This window comes from Hevea brasiliensis, chromosome 15 (genome assembly GCF_030052815.1).
Source record: "Hevea brasiliensis isolate MT/VB/25A 57/8 chromosome 15, ASM3005281v1, whole genome shotgun sequence".
Taxonomy (NCBI): Eukaryota; Viridiplantae; Streptophyta; class Magnoliopsida; order Malpighiales; family Euphorbiaceae; genus Hevea; species Hevea brasiliensis.
In genome coordinates this window covers 43175846-43195481 of record NC_079507.1, presented here as the reverse complement: position 1 = coordinate 43195481, position 19636 = coordinate 43175846, and positions in this window count along the sequence as shown.

Sequence of the window (19636 nt, the reverse complement as noted above, 5' to 3'; positions counted from 1 at the left end):
TCTGCTCCACTAGCAGCTGAGGCACCTGCCCAACCTCAGTTTGTGCTATTTCAGCAAATGACCGAATTCTATTGACAAATGATGGGGGTAATTCCACCACCACAACCTCCACCAGCACTATAGAAGTCCCATTTGGAGAAACTGCGAAAGAATTGGGCTGTAGATTTCTTTGGGAAGAGGGAGGATGATCCCATGACACAAGAAAACTAGTTGGATAGAACCATCAGAGTGCTAAAACAGCTTAACTGCACCCCTGAGCAGAACCTGGAGGGTGTTGTATCCCTACTTCAGGATGATGCATATCAGTGGTGGGACACAATAACCAGTGAGGTGCAACTAGAACGGATCACCTGGGAATTCTTCCTTATAGATTTCAGGAAGAAATATGTTAGCAAAGTGTATTTAAAAGAGCGAAGAAGAGAATTTATCAGTCTGAGACAGAGGCAATTATCAGTGGTAGAGTATGAGCGTGAGTTTGTCAGACTGAGCCGGTATGGAAGGGAGATAGTCCCTACAGAGACAGAGAGGTGCAGAATGTTTGAAGAAGGACTCAATGACAATATCAAAGTTATGATAACAGCATTGGCGATCACAGATTTTGCTAAATAAGTAGATGTTGCATCAAAAGTAGAAAGAGTCTGAATAAATGAGCAAACTAGAAGGGAAAGATAGCAAAAGAGGAGTCTAGGTCAGTCCAATATATTTTCTGCTCCTAGTAAGAAGAGTAAAGGTACTCCTGCTCAGGGTTTAGGACAACCACAGGGTTAGGGTCAGTCTCAGGGGCCCAGACCACAGTTCACACCTAGGAAAGGCCAGTCCACACCATCAGTGGGCAGCTTTCCAAGGACAGTGTTTAAGGGATCAGCCCCGTCATTTTCTGCCTGTCCGTACTACTAAAAGTGGCATAAGGGGGACTGTGAGCAAGTAACTGGTGCATGCTTACGGTGTGGATCTACAGAACATCAGATCAAGAATTGTCCGAAGAGGACTACTACAGCTGCTTAACACAAGCTGACAGACCTGCTCCTGCACCACAAAGGGGTAGGTAGGCTAGTAAATCTGAGGCAGCTAGTCCATCTCTAAGGCCTGCATCCGAGTCAGCTGAGAGGCCAGAGACTAGAGTACCTGCCAGGGCCTATGCCATCAGAGCTCAGGAGGAGCAAGATGCCCCGGATGTCATCAGGGGTATGTTTTCCCTCTACAACACTTCTGTGCATGCATTGGTGGATCCAGGATCCACCCAATCCTACATTTGCATTAAACTACCCGTAGAGAGGGGAGTTCCAGTAGAGGAGAGTGATCAAGACATTCTGATCACAAATCCACTAGGCCACAGTGTGGTAGTGAATAAGGTGTATAAAGGTTGCCCGTTGAGGATTCAGGGGTATGAATTCTCAGCAGACCTAATTGAATTGCCCTTCCATGAGTTTGACGTAATTTTGGGAATGGACTGGTTATCACGTCATCAGGCATAGTTGATTGCAAATTGAAGAGGATTTCTCTGAAAACTTCTGAGGGTAATGAGATTACTGTTGTGGGTGAAAGGACAGATTTCCTGTCCAATGTTATCTCAACCACAGTTGCAAGAAGATTGATGAGAAAGGGCTGTGAAGCTTACCTAGCACACGTGGTTGATACTAGGCAGGCTAAGCCAAACTTGTGTGATATACCCACAGTAAGAGACTTCCCAGATGTATTTCCTGAAGAGTTGCATGGTTTACCACCAGAAAGCGAAGTCGAGTTTGCTATTGAGGTAATGTCGGGTACAACACCAATTTCAATTGCTCCTTATAGGATGTCACCCACTGAATTGAAGGAGTTGAAAATTCAGTTGCAGGAGTTACTCGATAAGGGGTTCATACACCCCAGTGTGTCACCATGGGGAGCTCCAATGCTGTTTGTGAAGAAGAAGGATGGAACCTTGAGATTGTGTATTGATTACCGGCAATTGAACAAAGTAACTGTGAAGAATAAGTATCCATTACCCAGAATTGACGATCTGTTTGATCAGTTGAAGGGAGACGGTGCATTTTCAAAAATTAATCTCAGATCAGGGTATCATCAGTTAAGGGTAAAGGATGCAGATGTGTCAAAAACTGCATTCAGAACCCGGTATGGGCATTATGAATTTCTAGTGATGCCGTTTGGGTTAACAAATGCACCAGCAGCATTTATGGACCTTATGAACTGTATCTTCCATCCATATTTAGATCAGTTTGTAGTGGTCTTTATTGATGATACTCTGGTGTATTCGAATACCAGAGAAGAACATGATGAACATTTGAGGATTGTTCTGCAAACCCTGTGAGAAAAGAAGTTGTATGCTAAGTTGTCCAAATGTGACTTCTGGATGAGTGAAATCTCCTTTCATGGACACATAGTATCAGCTGAGGGGATTAGAGTGGATCCTAAAAAGATAGAAGCAGTGATGGAATGGAAGCCTCTCTGAAATACAACTGAGGTCAGAAGTTTCTTGGGGCTAGCTGGGTATTACAGAAGATTTGTAAAGGGGTTCTCTCTTATAGCTACTCTAATGACCAAGTTGTTGCACAAGAATGTGAAATTTGGCTGGAACGACAAGTGCCAAGCCAGTTTTGAGAGGCTAAAGGCTATATTGACAGAAGCACCAGTGTTAACACAGGCAGTATCAAGAAAAGACTTTGTGGTCTGCAGTGATGCCTCGCATAATGGGCTAGGGTGTGTATTGATACAAGAGGGGAAAGTGGTCGCCTATGCTTCTAGGCAGTTAAGGCCACATGAACAAAACTACCCTACTCATGACCTGGAGTTAGCATCAATTATCTTCACACTGAAGATATGGAGGCATTATTTATATGGTGAAAAATGTTACATCTATACAGACCACAAGAGTCTAAAATATTTGCCAACCCAGAAGGAGCTCAATCTTAGACAGAGGCGATGGATTGAGTTCCTAAAGGACTATGATAGTGTGATAGATTATCATCCTGGGAAGGCAAATGTAGTTGCTTATGCTTTAAGCAGGAAGTCCATCACAACTTTAAGATCACTAAATGCTTGTCTGTCCTTAGCTCAAGATGGAGCTATTTTGGCTGAGTTACAAGTGAGGCCAAACCTGCTACAGTAGATACAAGATGGGCAGAGGGCAGATGAAAAATTAGTGGCCATTGTGGATAAAATTCCAGAGGGAAAGGAAACTGAATATGAGGTGAAAACAGATGGGTGTCTGTACTACAGAGGAAGAGTGTGTGTACCAGATGATAGGGAATTGAAAACTAGTATTCTGAAAGAAGCACACACTAGTGTTTATGCTATGCACTCGGGAAGCACAAAAATGTATAATGATTTGAAGCGTCATTATTAGTGGCCTGGTATGAAGAGGGATATAGCTGACTATGTGACTAAGTGTTTGACATGTCAGCAAGTTAAAGAAGAATATCAAGTTCCATCAGGATTGCTATAGCCTATAAGCATACCTGAATGGAAATGGGACAGGGTCACTATGGATTTTGTTAGTGGTCTACCTCTCACCCAGAAAAAGCATGATGCAGTATGGGTGATAGTGGAGAGATTGACGAAGTCAGCACATTTTCTGCCAGTTAGGACTTACTACTCACTAGAGAAGTTAGCAAAATTGTATATCAGTGAGATAGTTAGACTACATGGAATCCCACTTTCCATCATATCTAATCGAGACCCAAGGTTTACATCGAGATTCTGGAAAAAGTTGCAAGAAGCCTTGGGCACACAACTCCGTTTTAGCACGGCTTTTCATCCTCAGACAGATGGACAGTCAGAACGAGTAATCTAGGTAAACCTAAGAACTAATTGAATTTTCATAGTTAATAAATTGAAATGATAGTAACAATGTGAATTATGTGATAGATCCTGGAGGATATGCTAAGGAGTTGTGTCATTGAGTTTGAGGGGAGTTGGGATAGATACCTCCCACTGGCAGAATTCGCATATAACAATAGCTACCAAGCTAGCATTCAAATGGCTCCGTATGAAGCACTGTATGGGAGGAAATGTAGAACTCCAGTGTGTTGGACTAAATTGGGCAAAGATAAGCTGGTAGGATAAGACCTGGTGAAATAGACTGAGTAGAAAGTGAAGATAATCAAAGCTAACCTGAAGGTTGCCTCAGATAGACAGAAATCATATGCCGACTTGAAGAGAAAAGAGATAGAGTATGCAGTTAGCAATAAAGTGTTTCTCAAAGTCTCATCGTGGAAGAAAGTACTGAGGTTTGGAAGGAAGGGTAAGTTAAGCCCTAGGTTCATTGGCCCATATAAAGTCATTGAACATGTGGGACCAGTGGCCTATCGGCTAGCTTTACCACCAGAACTGGATAAAATTCATAATTTATTCCATGTTTCTATGCTGAGAAGTTATCGCTCAGACCCTTCACATGTCATTTCCATGGAAGAGATTGAAATCCAATCGAACTTGACATAAACAGAAAAACCTATACTGATCGTAGCTCAGGAGGTGAAGGAACTAAGAAATTAACAAATTCCATTGGTGAAAGTGCTTTGGAGGCACCACAACACTGAAGAGGCAACTTGGGAAAGTGAAGAGACAATGAGGCAACAGTTTCCTCAACTGTTTGCATCAGGTAAATTTCGAGGATGAAATTTTTATTAGAGGGGAAGAGTTGTAACATCCTCACTTTAGCTAATCCGTACAGTCTACTGTTTCGGTGACCAATGTCATTCTGGGTAGTTAGAATGTTTGAAATAATAAATAGACTAGAGTGAGGAGTTATAAAGAAACTAAATAAAGCTCATAACAATCAAGGAAAATTTTTAGAAACCAAATACACTAAGGTTAAACGAGTCGAAACCCTAGGGATGAGCAACCCAAAGGGGAAGTAATGGTGAAGGCCGTTAGCAACCCTAGACCCGAGGGAAAAAATTAATTTTTAGCACTTCAGAGAAGGGTCATTGAGGTTCTTATGGCATTAGAATGCCAAGGAAATGCTTAGAAAAAATTTTCTATCGGTACACACAATTTTAGCTCGTTAAGCCAAACGGAGGGCATTTTGATCATTTTGTCTTTAGAGATGATTTTTGGCTAACTTGTCCAGTTAAATAAATAATTTATATAACGTAAAATATTAATAAATGTTGTTAAAAATTTAATTGAAATTAAATAGACAAGAAATGGAGAGAAAATGAAAGAAAATGGAATTATGACATCATAATGATGTCATTAAAATTCTCCCAACCAATCCAATGTTGACACATGGCATAAGCTTACTTAAAAGAGACTAAATGGGTAGAAAATGAAGAAAAAAAATCAAAACTCTCCTTCATCTTCTTCTTACCGTCACCCCTCCCACCATTGCCAACCTTGAACAAGCTTTTAAAGCTTGATTTCCCTAACTTTTACCCAATAAAACCCTAATCTAGCAACACAAAAAAGTGTTCTTACACCTTGGAGAGCCTTTTGGAAGCAAAAAGAAAGGAAAAAGAGAAACTCTAGCAAGTGAGAAATCCCACTCCATTAAAGGTTTGTGACCTAACCATAGTTTTCACTTTAAATTCATGTTAAGGACTAAGAATGAGTGCAAATTACAAAGAAATTTGTTAAATACCATTTGTATGCCATCCCATAATTTCAGCAGCCTTGCTTGGGGTAAGATTGTGATGATTTTTATGGGGTTAACATGGTAGTATGGCTGCCCTCAATATGCATCTCTTAAGTGGAGTGATGATATGCAAATGATAATGCATAGTTTGTGATGTTTGAGTTAGGGTTTGGGATGAAAATGAGACTTTGATCATGTGATAATGAAAGTAGGTTTTAATGGTCAATTAGTGACCATTTGGTTTTGTTTGAATAAAAAATGAAGTGGGTTGTGTAGTGGGATTTGAGTTTGGTGTGGCTGCCCTTGGTGACCTGTAGGACTAGGCATGAGTCCAGCAGGTTTAGGCAGCAATAACTAGAGTTGTAGAGGTTCAATTGGTGCAAGGCTAATTGGACATGAAACTAGACACATAATGGCACAATTTTGTCGAAGAAACCATGCCCACAAAACCAAACCAAGTTGACCAAAAGATTTCTCTAATCTGGATGGCCTGCATTCTGCCTGGGAAAAATGACCAAATGAATAGTATTTAGTCATTTGGCCATAACTCAGTGTAGAAAGGTCAAATTGACCTGAAATTTTACCAGCAACAAGCTGAGATATATACCAACAACTTTCATGGAGAAACCTAACCCAAATTATGACCATAACATATTCAACAAGTGACATGAAATCATTGTTCCTAATACTGTAGATTTGGTCAGTCCAGAAATTCTGGAAAATTCATAATCCAGCCAGTTGTGGTTTTTGGGCCATAACTTGACTTACAGAACTCCAAATGGAGTGATTCCAAAAAATAAATGCAACTAGAAAAAATAAGGAACAACTTTCATGTTGATCATTTTGCCAAATTCTCACTGTAAAAATGACTAATGGAACAGTAAAACAAAGCATGAAAACTCAAAATTCTGTCCAATTAACATTAAGTTTAGAAATGGTATTGGCAATCAATACCAACAAACTTAGAATGCAAAATGTGGTATGTTGGGAGTTTGGAAGATGAGTTTGGAAGAGATCTGGAGGTCAAAATGTGAAGAATACAGGGCCAGAAGCAGTACACGAGCCATGTAACCCACCCCGTGTAACTTCCTGGACCCCATGCAACCTTCTGGACAAAGAAAACTTGAAAAACAAAAGTGGCAGAAAGTTACACGGGGCGTGTATCACTACACGGCCCATGTAAAGTCCCCTGATAGCAATTCTGATACAACTTTTCTTGCTTTCAACTTGACCCGGATGGACTCCTAATACTTCTAGGACTCTGAAATTAGGGTTTTTACACTAGATATAAATATAACAAGTCAGGAATTGAGGGAGGAAGAGAATTTACATCCAAGAACATAATTTACATTTAAGGGGAGCCGATTTGCATTCAAGGATGGACATCAATGTTAAGGGAGGCAAGGAAGAAACAAGATCTGCAAGATTGTTAGAAGAGATTTTCAGCTGAAGTTCCAAAAGTCCAAGGCTACAACTCTCTTTCTGGGTTCTTTCACTATATTTTCTTCTCATATCTTATCTTTATCATTTTATAAACTTGATTGTAAAACTTACCATGGGTTATTAGGTTCTTTATTCTAGGGTTAGGCTGTAGCACTCAATTTCATTATGGATCTGGTTTGATTTTATTTAATACATTGGGTATTTTATTCTTTGATTTAATCTCTTGTGATCTTAATGCATGTTATGTGTTGGTACCATTTAGTATTGATTACAGATATTAATTGAAGGAATGAAAGGTGAAGATTAATATTAGAAAATCAAGATTTTGAACCTAGGAAATCTAACCTAGAGATAGGCTGATGATCTTTGTGGAGTTCCAAAATTAATCAAAGATCTTAAAGGGTTTTAATTAATTTAATTACTACGAAAGTATGGTTTATGTTAATTAAAATACACCTTGAGTTCCTTGAGAGAGGACTTAAGATAACTTAATATTAATTTCCATCAAAGTAATAATCTCTCATTTATTGAATGAATCAGATTGATTCTATAATTGATTGAAGTGTGAACCCCTAGCTCTAGAATGCCTTTGTCCATTAATATTTTATTTTAGTTAATTATTTAGATTTTATTTCTTTCAATTTAGATATAATTATTATTTCTCTACAATTTGATCGTCTAGATAATTAAAATCACTATAGTTTGGTACTCAACACAGTCCTCATGGGAACGATACTCTACTCATCACTTTATTACTTGTTAGTGATTCGTGCACTTGCAGTAGTTTAAAAAGTAGCAAACACTCCCTAATGGGGACTTTTTCTCTAAAAGCAAGAGCACAACATAGTTTCTATCCTTGGACCCAATAATAACATAATCTTTAAGGTATAAAGTACGTCTTACACATCATAAAATTCTTTAAGACACAAAGTATGTCCTGCACATCACCTAATCTTGAAGACACAGAGTACATCCTACACGTCACAGAATTCTTTTAGGACACAGAGTGTGTCCAACAAGTCATAAAAATTTTAAAACACAGATTACATCCTACACATCAGAAAAGTCTTTAGAACACATAGTATATCTTATATATCACTTAAATTTTGAGCATAACTCACTCTAGGAAACTCCAATTGACCTGATTCTTAAACCTATGGAAACCTGAGACATAGGAGAACATTTCATATGAAGAACTTAGAGCCAAATTATGATCTTAACTCAACCAAATTACTAGACAAAGTTAGTACATAAAACCTGTCCTGATTCTGGACTGAAACCTGAAATCCTGGACATTGAGCTATCCAATCAGTTTTGGCAAAAATGACATAACTCAAGCTATAAAACTGAAAATGTAGTGATTTCAAAGCCAAAATTATCATAAGACATAGAACTAAAACTTTTCTCTTCTGACCAAAACCCAGAACTTAAGGCAACTTAGAGAAATTATTAGGACAATTAGTGGTGATAATGTTGGAATTCTAAAATCCAGCAAACTTGCCTCATGACCTCCGGATACTTAACAGGTCATAAATTCTCCTAGAAAACTCCAAATGAAGTGAATAAAAAATATTTGGAAACCTAAGACAAAGGCCTAAAACTTTTTTTTAGGGACTTAAAGCCAATTCTAAGCCTAAGGTGCTCAGAATCTAGTTATAAAAACTTATTGAATTTTTGGTAACATGGAAATTGTAGGGTTAGTACCCTGAAATAGTATTTGGTAAATTAGCCGTAACTAGAGCTACAAAATGTGAAATTAAATGATTCAAAAAGGGAAATAAATTTAAGACATAAAGGAATAACTTTCATGAAGGAAGTGTGGCCAAACATATTTTGTATCTTAGCCAAATTGCTAGGGAAAATTACAACCCCAATTCTAGAAATTATGAATCTCTCCCAAATAACTTGAAATATGAAAATAACTTGATGTAAATGGTATAATGACCACATGAACTATATGAACAAGTCATTGGGATTTGTGTTTCCACCATGAATAATGTACTAATGCTATGAGCATGAATGACACATGAAATGAAATAATAAGTATAAAGATGTTAAAATTGCCCTTGCATGCCAAGACACATGTGTATGAGTTGGATCAATTGATATGTCAATTAGGGACTACAGATGCAGTACTGCCCTTGGCTTTTGAGCCTACTTCATGAGTGATCATTAATAGAAAATGTATGTCTGATATGATTATTCTTCTGACTTTTATGCCTACCCGTTGTCTTTATGCCCTACATGATTTTACTAGCTTCATGCTTGCCCGCTGGCTTTATGCCTGACAGATGTATACATGATAGGCACATGGGTGTCTAACTAGTATACTCCTGTGTATCCAGTTTAAATAGTCTCTTATAGGTTGCTTGGGCAATGAAATGAATTAATTTGATTGAATATCATACAAATAAGTGGAAAAGACCAATAAACTGTAATACACTAATAAATCATGAAATGCATTTCTATTGTGGTATTATACATATGAAATATGTACTTCTATTTATTTAGTTTATTTTCATTATATATTATTGCACCACTAAGCAATATGCTTAGCGCGTTGGTTTGTCCTCGCATAGGTACTGGAGACGAAGCCCAGTAGTGATCAGACCTGCAGTAGAAGATTGGTCACCAGAAGATTGGTCACCTCAGCTATCCATATTGGTAGGGCCCATGGATAGCAGATGTATATTCATTTTGATCATTGTAAATGGGAAAAGTTGTAATTAAATTTTGGGATTGTATAAGTTTTGGAAATTATGTACATGAACTTTATAAATGAAATGAGATGAATTTACATGAATGATTATAAGAAATTTTATAAGTGGATGAAGACATAATGTGATATAGATGTGATGAGATATGAATTGAAATAATTGAAATTATAATGATATTTATAAACAAGTAATTGATTAACAGGTCAAATGTTAATAAAACAGGGAAAACTCTGTTAGTTTCTCCATAAAAATATGGTGATTTAAAATATAATGACATTAAAACTAATAATGAATAAGACAAGATGTGACATCCCTTGCTCGACTATACTGCGGATCGGGTGAGGGGTGTTATTATGACACCCCTCACCCGACTACAGTGTAGCTGAGCAAGGCATGTCACACTTGGTACCAGAACACCTTATTTTATCTTATTTTATTCCTTTTAAAATTTTGTTCTCGTTATATTTTAATATCAATTATTTTTTTATGGAGAAACCAGCGAAGTTTCCCTTGTTTCTATTACCATTTGGCGTATTTCACAATTCACCTGCTTGAAATTTCAATAATATTTTCACAATAAAATCTCATTAGTTATTTTCATAATCATCTCATCATACATTCAATTCTTGTAACTCATTTGCATACTTATCCATTCCTACTCAATTTATGTATCAAAATTCTCAAACTTCATAATTTACATGATTTACAAGCTAATTTCATAAATTCACAATTTACATGATATACAAATTAATTACAATACCGTAATTTACATTACAATTAATAACTAATTATAAATACATAAAATAACTTTTGTGAACCCTATCTATACGCATTGCTGAGGAGGTGACAACTTGAACACTTTTGACACTTCTGCAGATTTGGACTCCAAAAATCCCAGTAAAAAATCTACTGGGTTTTAACTTCAGTGCCTGCGCGAAGAAAACAAATCCATCACGCTAAGCATTTTTGCTTAGTGGTGCAATAATATAACAAGAAAATAATATATACAAATAAGAAAGACTGAAGTATAATTCTAAAATATAATTTAAATCATCGGGTATCAATTAAGTTTGGTGTGATATTATAATATCAATTATCTTATATTCTATTTTGTCCTACTTTAGAAGTGCTAAGTTTATACAGTAAGAATATTCGATATACAAATTAATTCTAGGAGTATTGTATTTTCAGATCTTACAATTCCAAAAATTTCATTTGCACTACTTGATTCAGTTATATTTCCATTGCTAATCTTTTTTTTTTTTCCCCATTTCATTCAACACTTTCTAATTTTTTTTAATTACTAATATTCTTAAATAATTTCAATAATTTACACTGCCCAAGTAATGTCACACTTTACTCATCGTAAGATATAACATGCTCCCATAGTACACCTAATGAATTATCGTACTTCGCCTACCGGTAATCCATTAAATATACTACAAGGGATTTTAAAACAATTTTCGTTCATTTTTAAATTGATGGGTAAAATTTTTTTTCAGATATTAAAAACCTTTATTTAAAGTCCAACATAAATCTAATTTTTAGATATTTAAAATCTCAGCAATTTTTACAAAAATTTCGGCAGAGTGCCGTCTGTATTTTGAGAAAACAATTCTTCAAAACTTGAAAATAAAGATACTCCCAATATTTTTCTCAATCACAACTCCATTAATCAATTTCATTTCACAAATCAGTACAAGCAACTCAATACACAGTTTAAATTAAGTCAACATTGAAATACCTCATTAAGGTAACAAAATTAATATTTACATTTATGGGAGCATTAAAAATTTAGTAGTACAAAACTTTATAAGTATATAAAATCTTAAGATAATATTACAATAATTTGTATTTGATTACAGTCCAAAAATATATATTACAAAAGAGTTGGTGCAGCTGCTTAAAGGAAATTTCATATATATAATTACAGAATTATATCAAAATCTAAAGTACAAAGGTATACCTATGATATACCCGAAGATAGACTCACTATGTCTTTCAGTAATCTTGCTCAACTGCTTTATATTTTCTTTCACCTGCGACAGCATACAAAGCTATTACTGAGTGGTGAACTCAGTGGTGCACAAACTAATAATTTAAAAATTAATACAAGTTATGCTTGACAATTCATAACAAATAAAATTTAAAATTTCTAAATTCTTCAAAATTCATAACATTCAGAAATCAATGCAAATTATTCATTGAATAGCATTTTGATCAAATAATAATTATTTATCTACATTTCTTTTAAATCTCGAAACAATACAAAAATATTTTGAATCACTGACAAATTATTTATTGCAACCACAATTTATCAAACTATGCATAATTTAAAGGACGTTGCCAACAATTCACACAATTGAACCCATGACCCAAAATTCAAATAGATGTCGTGTTGTGCACCACGACATTTCAGACTCTCTCAATAACCGAGGCTAAAAGGGAGGAACAAAGACTAGCTATTATATATGGGTACTTATTCAAACTCTTCCCCAACTGGCAAGCCAGAGAGGAAGGAACTCATCCCATATAGTGGAGGAGATATCTCACTAGACAAGCTAACGAGTTCACAACATATATTGCCATGTCAACTGTGGTTTCAAATCATATTCAAAACAATTTCTATTTGCCTAGTGTTTACAAACCATTAACATATTGAATCATCATAAATTCATGCTCAAGGTTGACAATACATCAAAGTTAAAATTTACCATCCTCAAAACCATGTAATAAATCCTTAAATGCATAAGAAAATTTATATTTAAATTATACCATTTCATTCAATAAGTTAAAATTCTCAACACAACAAAATCATAAGTCATAAAATAAGCTTGTTCAAATCAATTTAGAAGTTAAAAGTAGCAAAATAGTTAGTTGTGCACAAACCTTATACGAGTCGCCTCTTGGCCTTGACTCGATGTCTCGGGTTCTTTCCCTGTATTCTTTTCCACTGAAACACACAGTTTCATAGTGTTTCAGTATCGCAATTTATCATAACTCCACAAATAAATTCAACTCTACTTATACTTAGCTTTAATATGCTAAAGTTGACGTTCTTTAAAATTTGTATTTTGGGGTTACTATTCATAATACTATTTAAGTCAATTTATTGACTTTCTAAGACTTAATAGGTATGGAAATTCTAATTTTACTCACATACCACATTTTGGTTACCCAATTTGTTAGTTTTGGTTGTTTTCTCAAGTTTGAAGTCTTTTAGGCAAAATTACAAATTTTCAGTTTTGATGTCCTGTCTTGCACTGTTCCATTGGTCATGTTGCTATTAGAATTTGGGTAAGTTTTCTTCATAGAAGTTGTTCCTTACTGTCTTAAATTTGTTTGCCTTTTTGAATCACTCCAATTGGAGTTTTTTAGATCAAGTTATAGCCATTTGAACATGGCTGGCCGGATTGGTCTAATCCAGATTTTCTGGGCAACTAATTTGGTTCTGGTAGTTTTAGGTCACTAATTTTGGGTGGCTAAACGACTTGGCTAAGGGCATAATTTGGACTTTTATTCTCATAAAAGTTGTAAGGCTATATCTCAGCTTTCTACTGGTAAAATTTCAGGTCATTTGGACCAGCCTAGCTCAAGTTATGGCCAAATGAATAAATACTGTTTATTTAGTCATTTTTGTACAGGTTAGTTTGCCTAATCCAGATTTGGCCAATTTGTTCACTATGCTATGGTCACTTTCTGGGCATGATTCCTAAATGCAAATTGTGTCATTTTGTGTCTAGTTTCATTCCCAATTAGCCTCATACCAATTGAGTTGGTAAATTTTTAGTTTTGGTCCCTGAAAGGGACCTTAGTCATGCTGCCTACAGAATGTCCATAACTAATCCTAATTTCCATTTGGTTCTAACACTTCCAACACACCACAATTGGTCATACATGACCATTTTTCAGCTCAAACAAGTTCAAACACACCATTTGACCAATTCCCAAAATTTCATCTCCCAAACCCTAGGTCCAAAACCCTAACTTTCATAAAATTCAAATCTAATGCATTATAAACACCTATCCATAGTCTACATACATAATTCAACCTAAACAACCAATCAAATGCATCAAATTCACTCATTTCAAGCCCTAACCTACTGCTGGCTAAATTTCTATTTAGTCCCTCAACTATTGTTTTTGTTATGATTTTAAATTAATATCTAAGTTTAACTCATGCACATGAGCATAAATCTAAAGAGAAATATGGAATAACTTCACTAACCTTGTTTAGACAAAACTTCTTCTTCTCAAATCTTCAATTCCTTTCTTCTTTTTGCTCCTAAGTTGCTTAGCAAGATCCAAAAACAAGATTTAATTAAGAAATCTACAAGTTTTATGGCTGATTTTTGGGTTAAGGAAGCTTTGAAAGTGAGCTTCAATGGTGGAAGAAGAAAAATGAGAAAGAGATGAGATGTGATGGAAATGGAAGAAGAAACTAAATTTTTTTTTCTTTTCCTTTTGTTATTTTATGCTCTTTTAATACATAATTATCCAACAATTTTCAAAATTGTAAATATTAGATTTATTGCATCACGCTTATGTCATGTATGATGTCATAACTTTTTTATTTTTGGATTTTTCATTTCTTTTTCATTTCTTTTCCATTTACTTCTTTAATTTAATTCTTGATCCTTAAATTTTCTTTTCTCCAATTTTATTTGACAGTTAGGTTAGGAGTCAGTTCTAGGGGTCAATTGACCAAATCACCCCTCGCCGGTTTAATCCGGCTTACAAGTTATTCGATATTTCTTCATGATCCCTAACCTAATTATTTGATCTGCTTAACAATTCTTTTTCATGATTTTCTCTTTTTCACTGTGTTTGCAATAGTCCTAAGCACTGTGGCATCACATTTTACGGTTCGAAATTTGAGTTTAAATCGACCTTGCAGTCCTTCCCGAGAAGGTCACCCATCACTCTGACTCTTGACTAATTTAACTTCTTATGTTCTGTTTTTCTTATTTATACTTAACTAATTGATAATTACTAATTATTTATGTTCTGGTCTTATCTAGTTGTCTTAGATGTGGTTCTAATCCCCTTAATTATCCAGACTGACACCAGTTACCGGAACAGTGAAATATACCAGGCTATGCAAATAGGGGTGTTACAATTCTCCTCCACCCCCCCCCCCCCCCATCCCCCCTTAAAATAATTTTGTCCTCGAAATTGTATCCACTATCTGTCCTCAAATAGTCATATATGTTGTTTTCTTATGTTTTTCTCACATTTCTATGTAGCTTCATAATCGAAATAATGGTTCGTAGCACTTTAACCAATATTATTTACTCATCGATTGCTTACCTTGTGTGCCAAGTTTTTTATGAGCTTCTGTCATAAGTTAGATTCAAATTCATTTCAATTTTAGAGGTAAGCAAATCTATGTGCTAGTGGATCCACTCTTTCTAGGACCTCGTACAATCCTATGGGTGAGAACTTAGTTTTACTCTTTTCTTATCAAATCTCTTAATCATTTGATGCAACCTTCATTTTAGTTTAGAATATTTTTGTTTTTTCTTGCTGTTATTTTAGCAATTATTTTCCTTTGCAGTCTTCTTTGTTTATTTAAATTTTTTTAATGACCTTATTGGTCATATATGAACTGCTTATCTCTTTCTTAGCCATAGGTCCATAACCATTATCTTACCATCTCCATTTATGACCAAGGCCTATGTGCTATTTTGCACTATCTTGTTTGCTTTTGTTTAACTTATTTCTTTATTGATAAAATAGTTCGGGATATCGTTACGCGTCTTAAGTAAGTTGTTTGCCTTTGTGGCAATTCCTCATCTAGTGTTTTTCTCATTTCTTGCTGTTCTATTTGTTTCTTTTTTCATTTCACAACTTAACTTTAATTATTTTATTCCTCAATCTTATCTTCTTCCTTAACTTAATTTAGCACCTCTTATCGTCCCTAATAAATCCACTGTAACACCCCTATGTTTGGTAGTGCGTTCTACTGTTTCGGTGACCAGTGTTGTCCGGACAGCTAGGATGCCTAGAACTAAACTTAAATATTGATGAGGAGACATAAAATAATGAAATACAAGAAAAGAAAATACAAGAAAATAAAGAAAAAATAATAGCAATGAAATGTAACCAAATTAAACGAGCCAAGAACCATAGCGATGGGTGACCGCACCGGGAAGTTGCGGCGTGGACCATTGACTAGCCTTGGACCGCGGAGAACCCTAGAAAATATTTTTAGTACTTAAATAAACGTCTATTGAAGTATAAATATCATTAGAAAAATCAAAGAAAAATTAATTAATTAGTACAAAGAAAAACGAGAAATCGAGAAAACGACGAAACTCGGTGTTACCAAAAAATCGGGAATACAATCCGAATAGGGGCATTTTGGTAAATTGACACCCTGAGTTTTTTTTTGACCTAAATTTCCATTAAAAATAAATGATATTAAACTTTGAAAATGTCATAAAAAAATTAAATTGTGGTACCTAATATAATTAGTGAAAGTGTGGTGGCCAAATTGCAAATTTTGAAAACCTTGTATAATTAAACATTTGATTATTGTTTAGTGCTCCACTAAGGCAGATTTCGGACACCTAGTTAAGCTAAATGGGACAGCAAAAACACATCTTCGACCTTGAATCACCACATTGCCAAATTACATTCTCTCTCAAAGGAAAACTCCATGGATGTCCCAACCAAGCTTTCTCTCTCCATGATCCAAGCTTCCCTTTGTTAAAGTTCCTTCACTAAAGTTGTTCTACACACCTTGGGCAGCATACTTGGAGCAAGAAAGATAAGTTTTGGTGAGGTTTTGAAGAACTTCAAACGTGGTAAGTGAGTGTTTTCAATTCTTGTTTCATTAAAAGTGTAACCAAGGTTGTGGGTAGTTGATTTATAGAAGAATTTTGAAGTTTGATGTTTTAATGGAGATGTACATTTTGGCAGCCATGGAAATTCAGTATATATAGCTTGTTTTTACTTGTTTATGGTTGTTTAAGATGTTGTTGTTGATGGCAGCATGGATATGTGTACAATGGTTTAGAATTGGGTATGTAAATGGGGTATGTTCATGTGGTTAAATGGTGTAAATGGACTTTGAAAAATTCTATTTTATAGTGTGCATATTGAGAATGCTTACAAGCTATCCAAAATGACCAAAATTTGTTGTTCAATGTGTTAATGGTAAGGTAAAAATCAGAATTGGCATGAAGGAAGTAGTTTGGTAAGTGTTGAATATGTAATTGGTAAGTGATGAGAAGTGTGTAATAGGGCAATGTGTGTTTTGGCTTAGAACCTTAAGTGTGTGACTCCAATTGGTATGAGACCAATTGGAGGTGAAACTAGGCATAAAAAGTGCCAACTTTCATTGAGGAAGCTTACCTAAATTCTGCCTAGATGATGACTTGAAAAATGACCAAATCCAGATTAGTGACTTGAAAGCCTGAAAATTGACTATTTGGGCAGTAGTTAGTGTTTTGACCATAACTTACTCAAAATAGGGCCAATTGACCTGAAATTTTTACCATGAATAGTTTAGACATATATCTAAAATTCTTATGAAGACACCAAAGCCCAGAAATGGCCAGAACCAAGCCAAATAGCTTGCATAAGTTCGGGTATAAAAACTGGCCGAACCAAAAGTGACCTAAAAATGACCTAAGCCTACTATTTTAGTGCATTCCGTCCAGCATTGGTAAATTGACCATATCTTGGTCTACACAACTCATAATGACCTAAAATTTTTCCTCGCGTGCAATAAGACATAGACCTATAAGTTTCTAGTTTAGACCAAAACTCAAAAATCGAGGAAACTAGGTCGTCCGGCTAGGTCAAAATAGTACACCGAAATCTAGTAAATTGCAATAAAATGCAATACACTTGAAAATGAAATTGGTAACATATACCAATACTAAAGGGCTCTAAAATGTGACATATTGGTAACATTGGAATTGACTCACTTAGAGTGCATCAAGGGTCAACATTATAAGTTAACTAATGAAATAAATTGAAGGGAATAGTACCAAGAAAATTTAAATATTGGATTTTATAGTTGGAAACAAATTCATTGAGTACTGAAACACTTTAAATTGTGTGTTTTAGTTGATAAGGATATTAAGAAGCATAAAGAAGATTGAGTCAAGGCCTAGGAGTGACTCAAATCAGGTTTGTGCACAACTAGTTTTTAACTAATTTTATTCTAAATATATCATATGATTAAATGACATATTTTTCTTATGTATTATGTTTAAGCATTGGATTTAATTCAATGATTATTGAAATTGTTATAGTATGTATGAATTTAGCTTTGTGAAATGGTATTTCCACAAGTATTAAGCATTGTTGTGGATTGAATAAATTATGTTTTGGAAAATTGTGATAGAACATGTTTTGAATTGTGATGGGCAATTTATATGAAAAAATGCAAATTTATGATTTGAATTGTGATGAGCATAAAAATTATTGGATATTGGGATTGACTTTGAATCGAATTGTATTGTGATTTATGCTCACTAAAGGATTGTGATATTATTTTATATCTCACTATAGATGCATGACTAGGTTATTAACCATCTCTCTCATTTGTTGAGAAGACAATAGAGTTAGTTGTGTTTTGATTACCATGATATGTGCACAGGCTTAGATTCTCCTCTTATTAGAGGTTAGATCTAAGTTTTTATGTTATGGCCCTTTCGGAAGTTTCATTATTGTGATGTGTATTGTGCACGATGATTCAACCTCCTCAACCATAGGGAGTTAAAATCACCCCGAAGATGGCCCTTTCAGATTAGTCTTGCATAGTTGGTGAGATAAAGAATGTTTTTGAATAGTAAAAAATTGTGATTTCAATTATAATTTATGTATAATTGATTTTGTTGGAATTACCTTAAATGGTTAGTTATGATTTGATAAATTGAATTTCGTGATCAAAGTCATTTTATACAAATGATTTATATTATTGGCAATGAATATTTTGAGTTTTGGAATTTGATGAGTATCCAGATTTTCAAATTATTTGCTGTAATTTTTGTTAAGGTATATTGTACTATATTTTAAATTATAGTTGTGCACCACTGAGTTCACCACTCAGCGATAGCTTTGTATGCTGTCGCAGGTGAAAAGAGCATAGAGCAATTGAATAAGCTTCTTTGAAGAGACATTCAGATCAGCTCCAGGTATATCCATGTACATAGGTTTTGATTTATGCATGTAATAATATGTATGTAAATTATTTGAGCAGTTGTATAAAAACTCTTGTAAAATATTTTGGTATGTAATTAAATGTAAATTATTGTACATGTAAATTTGAGATTTCATTTACCTGAATAGTTTTGTAATATTAATTTTGGGTCTTGTAATCAATGAAATGTTTCTTTTATCATGAGGTTGGTTTGAGAATAAATTGATTTGATTATTAAGATTTGAATTGTGAGTTGAAATGAAGTTATTAGAGTTGTATTTGAGAAAATATATTGGGAGTGTTTTCTTTTTTAGGTTTGAAGAATTATTTTCTCAAAATACAGCTGGCACTTTGCCGAAATTTTGAAAAAAAAAATTATAACACCATATTTTAATCGATGATTTAAATTTCATGAAAATTGTTTTAAAATCCCTTGTAGTATATCTAATAGGTTATCGGTAGGCGAAGTACGGTAATTCATTAGGTGTACTACGGGATCATGTTACATCTTACGGGAGAGTAGGGTGTGACATCCACTATACTTCAATATTACTTTGATTTGGTCCTCTGACCATTCTAGTCAACACTTTAACTAATATTTATAACGTTTCTTTATTACATTTGCACCCACTATTGAAATTTTTACTTCTATATTTTCTTTTATCTACCAATATCCTATAGCTTATTTTCCACTGGTTTGCGATCATTACCCTTTTTTTTTTTTAACCATAAACATTTCTTTAACCT